This window comes from Vigna umbellata, chromosome 4 (assembly GCF_029865625.1).
Source record: "Vigna umbellata cultivar VRB3 chromosome 4, Vumbellata_1.0, whole genome shotgun sequence".
NCBI classification, from domain to species: domain Eukaryota; kingdom Viridiplantae; phylum Streptophyta; class Magnoliopsida; order Fabales; family Fabaceae; genus Vigna; species Vigna umbellata.
The window spans coordinates 65,364,558-65,378,107 of NC_142168.1; the positions used below are offsets into that span (position 1 = coordinate 65,364,558).

General features: G+C 33.1%; 1 long non-coding RNA gene across 3 annotated transcripts; it reads right to left on the reverse strand.

Annotated features, from left to right (window-relative positions):
- Window positions 1-9,261: 9,261 nt before the first annotated feature.
- On the reverse strand, window positions 9,262-11,375 carry LOC148200958 (uncharacterized). 3 transcript variants are annotated; one of them, XR_015786309.1, is made up of 4 exons: window positions 11,135-11,375; window positions 10,938-11,062; window positions 9,928-10,801; window positions 9,262-9,818 (listed from the first exon to the last, which is right to left on the reverse strand). It is a non-coding gene; the product is annotated as an uncharacterized LOC148200958 (long non-coding RNA). The 3 variants fall into 3 exon arrangements; XR_015786308.1 differs by having other exon boundaries at window positions 10,938-11,375; XR_015786310.1 differs by having other exon boundaries at window positions 9,928-10,050; window positions 10,938-11,364.
- Window positions 11,376-13,550: the final 2,175 nt, after the last annotated feature.

The window sequence follows — 13,550 nt, forward strand, 5'->3', positions numbered from 1 at the left end:
CCATTCTTGAATTTCTTCTACTCGCTAAAGGCAGCTAGGTTATTGGATCCTTAGTCATGTTAGGCAAAAATGAAAAGAACATTCAGGCAAAAGGGATAGATAAAGAGCTCAACATACTAATCTAAATGCTTGAAGGCATCCTCAACTATTTATAGGAAGTTGTGTTGGTGTAACATTTACACTAGTGCAAAAATAGCGTATAACGTCACACGTTCAACGTCCAACCACTGAATAACCAACGTTAAAAATGACCGGTGACATTTTTGTAAATAAATGGAATTATTTTACGTTGTTTAGAATTGTAATTCGATGTCAATTTGTTATATTGGGTAAATTTTGCGAAAATGTTTGGCACGAAGGTGAAAATGTATTTACGTATGATGTCAAATTCCCTAGAATTTAATGTCAAAATGATATAAAATGTTGAATGCCCCAACGTTAGACGTTAAAAGGTTAGTGAATTGAATAAAAAATTGAGCGAAAGAATGAAAATTCATTCACTTTATCTTAGCGCATGATACCCTCTTCTCTGCTCAAACTTTTCTAGAACGAAGTTTGACGACCATCACATGTAATCTTTGTTTCATTTGTTACAAATGCATGTTAATTAAATACTTTAGGTATGATTTTCATTTGTTTTGATCGATATTTTCGTGTTCTTGTCCTTCATAGGCGCATTCTGCTTTCTCTCTCAATGGTGACAATACTTTATTTCGACGAACCCACACTTTTGAAGGTTAGTTTTCGTTTTGGAGAACTTATTTGTTGAACTTGTTTGTTTTATTTTTTGAACTTGTTTGTTGTTTTTGTTTGGTTGAACCTGCTTGTTGTTGTTGTTTGTTATTGTTTTTATTATTGTTTCTTGTTGATACTACACTACACGTTCATAGTTCACGCTTTATAAAATATCAAAAACTGAAATTTGTTGTGTTCTTGCTTTTTAGGTCTCGTAGAGTTGTACAAATAATCACAATTAATTAAAAAAAATAAAAAAAAATTGATTAACGTCGAATATTGACAAAATTCGACATTAATATTAATGTCGAATTGTTCTATGTTCGACGCCAATTTAACATCTCCCAATATGATATCAATCTCGAATTCGAGGTGAAAGGCCGAAAACAACGACCTTATATGGTGTTTTTGTACTAGTGTTAAAAGTTGGAGCACACCTATCGTAAACCCATTAAAATGTAATCGGACATGAAGTTGTAGAAAAAAAGCTATGTACGCATAAATAAACTCTTCATACCCCTTCCGACCATGATAAACATTGTCTATGACACTTACCTCTTAAGGGACACTATATCTTCACATACTCCACTCTCAAACACATAAATATTATTCAACCAATAATTCAATATTCTTAACCACCTAAATTTTAGAAAACTAACTTCTCATTAATCTACCCACTCGTACCCCTCTTTTCGAGGTAGTGAGGACTCAACATGTGCTTCGGTAGGATCCTCCCTATTCTTGATAGTCACCTCCATCTCCAACCCCATGGCCTTGGATGATTACCGTTAGATGAGATTGAGATCCAACTACTATTATTATTTGAATCCTCCCCATAACTCATATTTGACCTACTATATGATACATACCTTTGTGTAGTCGGCTCTTGAAGTGATTAACCTTTCTCAAAAGATATCGACAATAGAGAATTCTTGAAAAACTTGGTACTCAAATTTGACAAATGAGACCCCTATTTATAGGAAAACCCAACATGACTCAAGTCCGTGGTGGACCAGGTTGGCCCGTGAATTCTAACCCAATTTGGCAGCAGTACCTCCCCTTCCCTAGCTCTTTATTTGTAAAAGCAATGTTACTAAGTAAATCAATTAAAATTTTAAACAAATAATACATTGATAGGCATCAATTCATATAATTTTTTATTTAAAATAGAGACTATTTTAAATATTAATAACTTTTATTTCATAAATTAATATTTAAATTAATTAATATAGTAACTAATTTTCTTTTATCTCTAAATTTGATTTTTATTTAATGATTCTTTCATGATCAACTCAAGATGAAGCAAGTACAATACTTTTTAGATCTCTAAAGAAAAAAAGACCTCAATTTTTTTAGTGCTAATATTTCTCCAACAATCTTATTATAAAATTATGTTTAAAAAAATAAAAGCTCTAAAATTTCTTGTTAGTACTAATATACCTCTTAAATTAATTATAAAATTATGTTTACAAAAAAGCCTAAATTTTTTTAGTACTAATGTACCTATCTTAAATTAATTATAGCTTTATTTCAGAACAAAATTTAGTTAAATTATTATTAGTATTGTACCAGCAGGACCAGACGCCATACGGAAAGACACACGTCGCCAAATTGACCGGCCGCCCATGTCATCCTCCTGATTGTCCAGAAGGCATGTCAGGGCGGACGCCCATTTATATACCAGCAGGATCGAGCGTCCAAATTTGACCGGACGCCCGCGTCATTGTATGTTCGCCCAACGCGTAGACCGAACGAGCGGTTAACACTACCGCCTGCCAAGGTCATGACCATCTGGGCGTCCAAACTAGCGGACGTCGAAGGCCGCCCACCCAGGTTGGCATCCCTGGCCGACCATCCTTCCCAACCGACCCGCGCTTAGTTGACTACACGGTTAAACGCCAGTGACTCACTAAGGTGTGACTGGGCTGTTATCAAGCCCACTAGAGGTAAAAGGGCTGTTATTAGGCCCACTAAAGGTAAAAGCCCATTACAATCACTATAAATAAAGGTCTCAGGTATGAGTTCTAGAGGAACTTTCCTTACGATGCATACATGCATCACAAACTGCTCTGTCATATCACTGACTTGAGCGTCGGAGTGCCTTTGGCAGGTACCCGACCCCCCGGCTTGGAGTAGGTAGCAGCGCCAGGAGTGGGAGGACGACCGCCTGGCTTGGAGTGTGAAGCAGCGTCAATCCGTCTTTGTATCGTTCGCCCGACAAACTTGTGTGTTTTAACAGGGTCCTCACGGACAATGTCGAAACAAGTATTATAAATGATATTTAATGAATTAAAACCTTTTAACTTTGTTTAGAAAAAAGAGACTGATTAGTTATCTTTATTCTCTTATAATCAAATTTGTTTTTTTATATTTTTCTTTTATCTATGTGTCTTTTGATTTAGTGATTTCAGTTCTTGTTTCTCGTTGATTTCTTCGGTTGATTTCTTCTATTCGATATTTCTTCTTTTGACAGTTTTGGCATATTGTATTCTTGAATCTCATGATATCCGTGTGTACTAATCCTTTTATCATAATTTTTGGTTAGTATTTTTTTTCAATGTGTTATTGTTTTTATTGATTTTGTGTTAAGATTAGAAATGTTTCTTTTGTCCGGTTTTGTTTTTCGTTACTTTTTGATTTATGGGTTTCGAGATTGTTTTTGTATATATTTTGATGAGAAACTAAAATTTGTATTTAAATTGAATTGTCACTAGTAGAAAAATGACATTTTATAACAAACCTATTATGACGGATAAAAATTATCCATCATAATAAGGAGATATTATAACGTAGTTTTTTAAATCAGTTATGATATGAGACGCGGTGACAAACTTGTAAATAAGTTTAAGACATATTATAACGTAGTTTTGAAAATCAGTTATAATATGAAACGCAGTGGCAAACTTGTAAATAAGTTTTAAACATATTATAACGTAGTTTTGAAAATCAGTTATAATATGAAAAGCGGTGGCAAACTTGTAAATAAGTTGAAAACCTATTATTGATGTATTATAACGGAGTTTTAGAAATCAGTTATAATATCTCACGTTCCCTCTCACCCTCTCTTCACGTTCCCTCTCACTCTCATTCCTCTCTTCATGTTCCCTCTCACTCTCATTCCTCTCTTCCTCTTCGTCTCATCCCTCTCAGTTGCATTTCTCGGCACTCCTCACTCGTATTTCTCAACACTCCTCTGTGTCCGTGTTCTTCTCGGCTCTGAGAACACTCCCTCCCCCGCAAGACTACTTCTGGCTCTGCTGCCTCTTCCTCGAAATCTCTGAAGTCTGTCCAAGTAGGTTTTATGATTCATAGTTCACATTCTACTATTTGTTTTTCCCTAATTTGTTAGGTTTTTCTTCTATTAATTTCACTAATTTCTTAGATTGGTGGGGATTGTGTTTCGATTGGTGGAGAAATTAGAGGAGCCTTATCCACAGCGGTGATTGGAGAATTTTGAAGGTAGTTATAGTTCACATTCTTCTCTGTAACACTTTTCCCCTCTTTTTATCCTGTTAATTTAGTTTTCATTGGTTCTTGAAGAACAAAAAGATCGTCTTTTAAGTCTCGTGCACGAGAATCTGCTTCAAATTTAATTTTGGATTTAGGGTTATATTTCTACAAATAAACCAGTGTAATCATACACTATAACAAGATTTTGTGATAACAATCTTTGCCGTTGTTTAGAACATTTAACATTTAGTATAATGTCAAGTTGTATTCTCCCATAAGAAGCATGTGATAACAATCATATGAGGTGCAAGAAATGTATTAGGTTTGAAAGTATGTCTATCAAATTCAGAGCTCAGGTTGAGCACCAACTGCTTGAGATAAGTCATTCTATTCGTGCTTCCATGTTGTATTCTGTCTTGTCTTGCTGTTAAGAGTTTGATGTTACTGTTTCATTGCTTCTAATCTATCAAATATAGGATTTCTAGTGTTTGATCGAGTGTCTATTGTGTTTGTGCAAGTTTTTTTTATCATTTTAATCGCTGATTTCCTTTTGTTTGAGTTATTTTTGGTCATGTCATAATCATGTGCTCGTGTTAATCTGGTGCATTGCTCATTTGTTTTAAACTATTATATTGTCAATTTGTGGCTTAATGTTGAAGTGCGATGTGGTGTAAGGTCTGTCCATCAAAAAGAGGCTATGAAAATGGGAAAGAGCTTCGATGACAGATTGCCACTAGCACTAACATTCTGTTTAAGTTTCTGCTAGCTTCATAGCACCAAATTATGTTGTTTTTGATCTGTCAAAAATAGTTTCAGATCCAACTTCTTTGTGTTTGCTTGCGTATAGTCTAATAGTAGTCTAAGCATAGTAGATATTGGTTTAATTCTAATCATGGATATGAATCACATTATTTTATGATTCATTATTTTTTCTTTCACCAATTCTCGTAAATAAATTGAAAAATCTGTAAGCTTAAATTGGTAAACAAAAAAGAAAGGAAAGTGAATTTATGATCTTATCCTATTTGATTATTTGTTACTTTATTTTTCAATCACTTATTCAACACATGTACTCTCTCAAATATTATTGTTTCAATTCCTTTATGTTATTTTATGAGGGACGCGATTAAATTGTTTTGTCTGTGCAATTTATAATTCTCAGATGAATATTATATATATATATATATATATATATATATATATATATATATATATATATATATATATATATCATAATATTTGAAGTTATTTTATATTGTCTCTGCATCTTACTTTTGGATACAGATTAGGACTCACAATAAGAAGTTAACATAGTGAATTACAATTTGAATTTCAGTTTTACACTTTCATATTACCTAGTAAGTTAACTTTAATTTAATATTCCACAACATAATTTATTTCTCTATATTTTTAATTAAAAAAACTTTTCTGTCTGAATTATTGATGCTGGATTGTGCCAATGAAAGTGGCAGAGAAAAAGTAGCAGAGCAGTGGTTTTTTCAGGGAAGTTTTCAGGGAAGAAGGGGTTTTCTTCAAGGTTTGTGTATCTTCCAACCTTAATTCACTCTATTATTTTAGATCTACATTCTCTCCAATTCAAATAACAAAATACAAAAAATAAGAACAACTAATAACTCATATAACAGAAGTAGAAAATTCTACATATGGCTCTCATCTTGAAATAACATGCTACTAGGAATGTTTTGGCTGAGAATTTTGGTGTTTTGAGTAATGTTCAACATGAGTCTTTAACTCTCGATCTTGATGCTAAATTCTTATGCTTGGTTATACGGTTCCATATATAAGATGTGATTTTTTTTTATGTTTATTTAGAAGCTGATAGTTATAGCTTCCAAATACTGATTTCTGAACCAGTACTTATGAAACACTTTGATTTCATTGTCGGGCTAGAAAGCTACTATTCAACCACTTATTTAAAAATGATGCCTTTTAACATCCATTTGATGATATGCTTAGATGATTTAAGAGTGAAATTTCTATTTTTATAAAGATCAAATAGAAGATGTGGTCAATTATGGACAATGAAACACATCTTATAAAAGGTTGTGTGTATTGGGCATAGTAATGTTGTTTAAATTCTTAAATTACATCATCAATTCTAGCTACTTCTACTCTGTATAATTTAAATTTCCACGAATTTAAATTATATGATTATTATGCCTTTGGCAGCCTCTCTAACAACTTTGTGAAGATGTGGGTATAGGACAACATTCATTATAGAATGTCTATACTAACATTTTAGATTATTCCAAATGTTTAACTTATTGAACTGTATTCTTCCATTATCTCTGCTACTCTTTCTCTCAACTGCCCATGCTTAAATCAATTTGCTCACTCCCTATTACATTTCTTAGAATAAGCCAATTTTATGTAGTGATGGTTCCTTTCAAATAACTATTTCAGATAAAATGGGTTGTATACTACGCTGCTTAGATACATATGCACGATATTACTATAGCATCCTCAATCCCATGGGAAGCTGATTTTTCAGTTTGTATTTGTTGTGACTTATAATGTGAGATGATATTTCAGTTCTAATTTAAATTTTATGCTTTGTTCTCTACAGGAAGACAATCAAGTTGTTCAGTGATTTCCATACCTCTGACATTATTATTGCTTCAACACTATGCTTGGTTAATGTAAGCATTTTTATTTCAGTTTATTTTAGCTTTTTTTATTCATATCTGACTCAAAGTTTTAGGGTGTGATTCATAAATAATAAACAACTTCTGTTAGGGTCTGATTCATAACATCTTTCATCTTAGAGAAAAGTTTTAGTGTTTTTTAAACTAAAAATAAAAATAAAAATTATGTCAAGTATAGAGACCCAACTTTTTTTTTTTTGAAAATTATAACTTCATTGTAATAATGTTGCTTGTTATCATGTGGCTTCATTGTAATAATGTTTGTTCGACAACAATATTTTGCCAACTTTTTGACAACGCCACGTGGCATTGTTTCATTGATTGGTTTTAAAAGGCTTTTTTAAAAGGTGGAATTTGTTCAGAAGGGCAATTTTGGAATGAATTTGGATAGAAACTCCTTTTAGCAGTTTATTTTTTCAGATTCACTTGCAGTTTGGTTTTCTCAACTCTCTCTCCACCATTGAAGCTTCCATCTCTCTCCACCATTGAAGCATCCATCTCTCTCCACCGTTTGGGTTCTCTTCGTTCCTCGCTTTTCTTCACCACCATTGAAATGTTGTTTCTCTCTCCCTTTTGAGTTTGAGTTCGACTTTTCTTACTTCGTTTCTTGGGTCATTTGGTCACTGTCGAGGATTTTGTCTCTCTCTCAATTTCCCCATTTTTTGATGCTGTGACTGTGGGCTCGTTGGCGGTATATATCCCTCATTTTCGAATTTTGTTGATTTTGGCGTGCATTGTCGTTGGCGACATTTTCGTGGTTATGTAAGTCTTTGGCTTTTGTCTCCCATTGTGGTTGGCGGTATTTCTCCCAAGGTTTGGGTTTTCTCACACACACCGTAGAGGTTGGTATCACCAAGGTTTGGGCTTTTTCGCACACACCATTGATTCATTACCAAACTTCACATTAGAAGTTGTAGAAACCATCAACCATGACCAACAAGGGTCCTTCATTCATAAAATCTTAAAAACACTCATAACAAACAAAAAACAATCATGGGGAGCGCGGTTGTCACACCTGGGTAGCACAGATCAGCTTTCAGTACAAAACTGCAAATTTAACCTGGTAATCGATTACAACCTTTCTTTAAGCGATTACAAGTGCATGTCTCCAGTGTGTATGGTGCAGGACCTAACCTGCGTTGCTAAGACCACCCAGGATGGGTCTTCCCTACACAGAAGACTTACTAAACTTCACACTACAAGTTGTGAAAACCATCAACCATGACCAACAAGGGTCCTCCATTGACAATATCTTAAAAAGACACTCACAACAAACAAAAAACAATCATGGGGAGCGCAATTGTCACATTTGGGTAGCGCAGATCAACTTTCAGTACAAAACTACAATTTTAACCTGGTAATCGATTACAACTTCTCTGTAAGCGATTATAAGTGCATATGTCCAGTGTGTATGGTGTAGGAACATGTTAGCTCATTGAATTGTTGAGAAAAAAGGAAAAATTCAACAAAAAACACAGTCCTGCAGACATTGGGGAGTTGTTCAGTGAATAATGGGCAGCAGTAGTCAACGTTTGGTACAAAATGTCATTTTTGCAATTGTAAGCGATTGCCATCACATGTAAGCGATTACAGCTGCATGTCTAAGGTTGTCCATAGTCGATGGCCTCCCCCATCAACCCAGGATCACCTGTACTTGGTCTTCCATCAACAAAGGACTCACCTAACTTGAAAATCCTTCTTTTCCACACCTTCATCCATGGTTAACCACTTCAAAAATAATTGAAAACATAGTCCTACACACAGTGGGGAGTTCTTCAGCCGAAACTGGGTAGCACTAGTCAACTTTTGGTACAAAATGGCATTTTTCCAATTGTAAACGATTACCAACACATGTAAGCGATTACAACTGCATGTCAAAGGCTGTCCATGGTCAATGGCCTCCCCCATCAACCCAAGATCACATGTACTTGGTCTTCCATCAACAAAGGACTCACCTAACTTCAAAATCCTTCTTCTGCACACCTTCATCCATGCCCAACTTGGTTAACCAATTCACAAAACACTCAAAACACACTCCTGCAGACAGTGGGAAGTTGTTCAGCTTAGACTGGGTAGCACCCCTTTAATTTTGGTACAAAAGGCCATTTTTTCAATGGTAAGCGATTACCAGGCCCATGTTAGTGATTACACTTGCATTAACACACTGTAAAGGGCTCCCAGGGAGCGATTAAGCTAGGCTTTGTAGCACTCATGAGGTTTTGGTACAAAAACAATTTATCAAATAGGTAAACAATTACAACTTCTCTGTAATCGATTACAACCGCTTCAGCTCTGTCAAAATTGTTCATCAATTCAGCTGTCAACTTACAAACACCCTTAATGGGTCTTCCCTACATATAGGGGTCACAGAAATGGACATAACTGGACATTTGTTAAGAACAACTAAGGATGAAAATTAAACAACACTACCAATCAATAAATGGAATGAATATTACAATAACAATTCAAATAAGCATTTGCTAACAACCACTTTCTTTATTAACAAACCAAATCTTTGTTTCAAATACAAATAAGTTCCATAATTAAAGTTCTACAAAATACTACAGTAATACAACTATCCATAATTAAAGTTTGGGACTATATCTGGTGTACGAAGTTTTACAAACTGCACTTTTGAATCGCTTTCGGTGCATGTAATACTTCATAACAATTTCATTGCTGCAATCTTCTCCCTACATCCAAAGTTGTTGCAATTCTCATGTTGGTTACATGGGGTACTGTAACCACCATAATATTTATTTTTCTCCTCAAGCAACTTAGTCTTCAATGCTTCAGACTCTTTTTCAAGTGCTTTAATTTCAACTACTTGTTCCTCTAAAACACCATCTAAACCATCATCAATATCTTTTTTCTGGTTTTTATTGGTTGCTGACCTTGAATGTGCTTTCTTCCTTTCTTCCTCTCCAGCTGGACTAAATGATGCTCTCACAAATGGCTGACTCATTTCTGTCATTGATGCACCATAATCATCAAGCGTATGCAAATTCATCAAAAACATAATTGTATAAATTAAATCATTAAATCAAATATGTTAATAAAACCACTGATTACATACCACACCCGACTCCATTGTAGATTTTATGAAATTGTCACCTACATTCACATTAATCCAATGCAAAATTCTAGGGTATTTATGAACTAAATTATTAGAAGGAACGAAACGATCACAAAACCAAACCTGAAATACATTACACACCATAATTAGTATACATAAAATGCTCACTAAAACATTATACATTTATGAATTCAAACATTTCAAGGAATGAAACAATCCATATAAAAGATTTACTTGGAACACGTACACACAACCTTCCACATACATAGTCCTTGCACCTTTTCCTCCATTCCAAGCTGTACAAGCTTTGTTGAAACTACTAAGTAGATATTGGTATACTATACGACCCCAACAAAACCTACCCAAATCATTTATTTTATCAACTTTTTCAAACAAAATTGGGAATATTGTTTTGGTACGATTGGTAACAATATCTCAGAAATTCCTACCAAAATGTATAGCCTACAAACATCTACTGAAGGCAACTTCTTGTGTTTTTTCAAAATAAATTCATATATAACTTGCAATTCATATTTTCCATTACCTTTTGCAAAGTACTTCCGACAATCACTTTTTTCAAGTGTTTTTTCATTCAACATAATCGGCTCACCAACTAAACCCAGCCCTAAGCTTAACGTAACATCTACTTCCTTTAATTCCACAAATTTTTCTCCAAACCAAAAACCACCCCTCTCATCATCCCACCTTTCTAATAAATCGCTCAGAATATTCCTACCAAGCTTAATGTCATCATTTAGTTCTAAAAACCATTGAAATGGAGTTTGTGAAATACTAGCCTTCTGTTTGTCAGTCAACATTTCTTCAAACCACCAATAAACTTGGTTTTCATTGAATGTCGAACAAACAACTGCATCTGAAAATAAATATTTTTTTCATGTATTAAGTCGCGATAAAACACAGAACCCATAAAAACCCACAACCCATAAAGACAAAGCTTCAATATAACCAACAAAAACACAATGAATACCTAAAATGAATGAAGTACATACCTTGTTGGAGGAACCAATGTCAGGGGTCGAAGCCATTGTACAAAATAACGAACAAAGAACCACAAACTTCAAAAAACCCTTCCATTGAGACCGGTTAAAGCAGACCACGAACTCCACAAACAAAACTGCACCACACCAACTCAAATGGGTACACAGTCAACACAACAAACACATAAAATGAAATGAAAATCAAAAACCTGAAAATGGAAGACGAAAAAGAGAGTGTGAAGGAGAACGAGAGTTATGGAACAGAGAACGAGAGTGGTGGGGCAGAGAAGAACGACTGTGTGAAGGAGAGACAACGAAAATTTGAAAAAGAAATCCCTAGCAATGAGCACCAACTATTCTGGACAAAGGATTAAGTGAAAAATGAAGCAGGGCAGTTTGGGAAACTCATCCAAAGCAGATTTTCTTATTAAGAAAATAAATTCAAACCCAACCAAGTACAACGCGCCACGTGGCGTTGTCAAAAGTGTTGTCAAAATCCAGTTGTTGGAATATCGCTGCCCATGTATAAAATACACATGCTTATTTTTCCACTAGTGGCTGCAAGAAGAAAGCATAATCAAAATCAGAAACAAGAACCAATTAAGACCACAAGAGATTTAAGTGTATGTTTTACTAATTCATTTTTTTTCTTATGAGAAAGATGAAATAAAAATATAGGAGGTTTTTAATAGTAAAATTCCACTGTTAGAAACTTCTAAAATACAACAATAATATTTGTTTTATTCTAAAAGTAAAATTCCAATCTGTAAATGAAATTAATATAACAACAAGAATAAATACATTTATTATATATTTTTGTCTCTCTTTCATTTGTTTTATTCTTCTCTTGCACTCTTTCTATTTTTTCAACTAAACAATTTATATTTTCACTTATTTTCTTATATATTCTTATATATTTTCAGATGTCCTTGCACTTACTATCTTTTATCTTTTCTTGATGGGAATTACAGAATAAAACAATTATCTCTTCAAGAACATCCTTATAAATAAGAGCATGCATTTAAATAAAAACACACAACAAATTTAACATTGTTTAGTATCCCAAAGCCTACATACTCAACAAAAATATTATCACTCAACATAAAATTGTACTACAAAACTTGTAAACCTTCTTACATAATTTTTCTGTCAAATTGCAAACTTTCTCATATAATTTTTTGTGAACAAAATCTGCAAACCATCTTATTCAATTTTCATTTTTAGCAAAAACTGCAAACTATGTTGTGTAATTTTTTTAGATAAATTGCAGATTTCCGATGACACTTAACTATTTAAGTCTCTCATATATCCAATAGATTTATTGAGTTATAAAGACTAATCTCAAATCAACTGTTCATTTTTATAATAGTTTTCTTTGGCTCTCTTTTTTATCATATTATTTGTTACTTAACAACATGTATTATTAATCTTAAAAAACAACTAATCTCAAATGATAAATATTACTAGGTTTGTGTAGCTATTAAAAAGAAAACAACTTATTAGGTTAATTTTTACCTTCCAAATAAACATGTAGAAGGATTCTGTGGTAGAGCTGCTTTATTTATTACTAATCCTTAGTCTTATGAATGTGTGATGAATCTTTTATAAATGTATTGCTTATAACATCAGATTGTTCAATTTTCTAGAAAATTGAGGAGGCCGGGAGTAATAAGGAAAAAGATGTAGATTTTCTTTCATCCATAGAGGTAAGTTTTCCTAATTAGATCATGTTTAATTAGTGACAAATGTATCTCAATATGTAGTTACCCTGCCTGTGGGGGCATAAAATATGTAGTTGACAGTATTATTTATTTTAAACAGGCTTTGATTATTGATCATGCAGATGTAATATCAATGCAGGTCTGTAGTGATCTTCCTTTAAATTAGTGTAACAAATTGATTTTCCCGTTATTTTGACTACTATATGTGGGGGAGGTATTGGAAGTAAGATATACAAATTTGATTTTTCTACAGAAGAATTTTGAGATTGTATATTTGTATATTTTCTTAGGTATCTTGATGATCACGCAAGATTTTACAGGCAAACAATAATATTAGGATTCTATTGCTCAGTCATTGATTACAATTATAATCAAGCATTGGTCAGGGTTCCTCGTACAAGTTATCAATTTGAATGTTCCATCTGTAAGGTATTAATTTTTATCCTTCATGTCTTTGTAATTTATTGTCTTTTATTTGTATTATTTTGTAATTGTTCATGTTTTTTCTTCCAAATATGGTTATTAGAATGAAATATGGTTTTTATAAAATGTGCAGACTTACTATATCGCGCATAACTATGTCCGTAGTAACTACGATATAAAAGATCATTTTTGTACGTTATAAAAAGTCATTTTTCTACTAGTGTGTAGAACTATTAAATTGCATAAAAAAAATGCTAAAATAAATCAATTTTAAATGATAAACTTTATTTTTAAGTTTGTTTTAGACTTCTGAAGTCCTTAAACCTCCCATGTTCTTTTAGTGTTATATCTTGAAGATATGATGATATTTCAATTATGTTAAATTATTTAACATTTTTAATCATGACATTCAAGCATTATTATTTCGTACCTTATTTGAAGATATACGTAAAATATCTTTCTTGTTTAGAATTACTTTTAA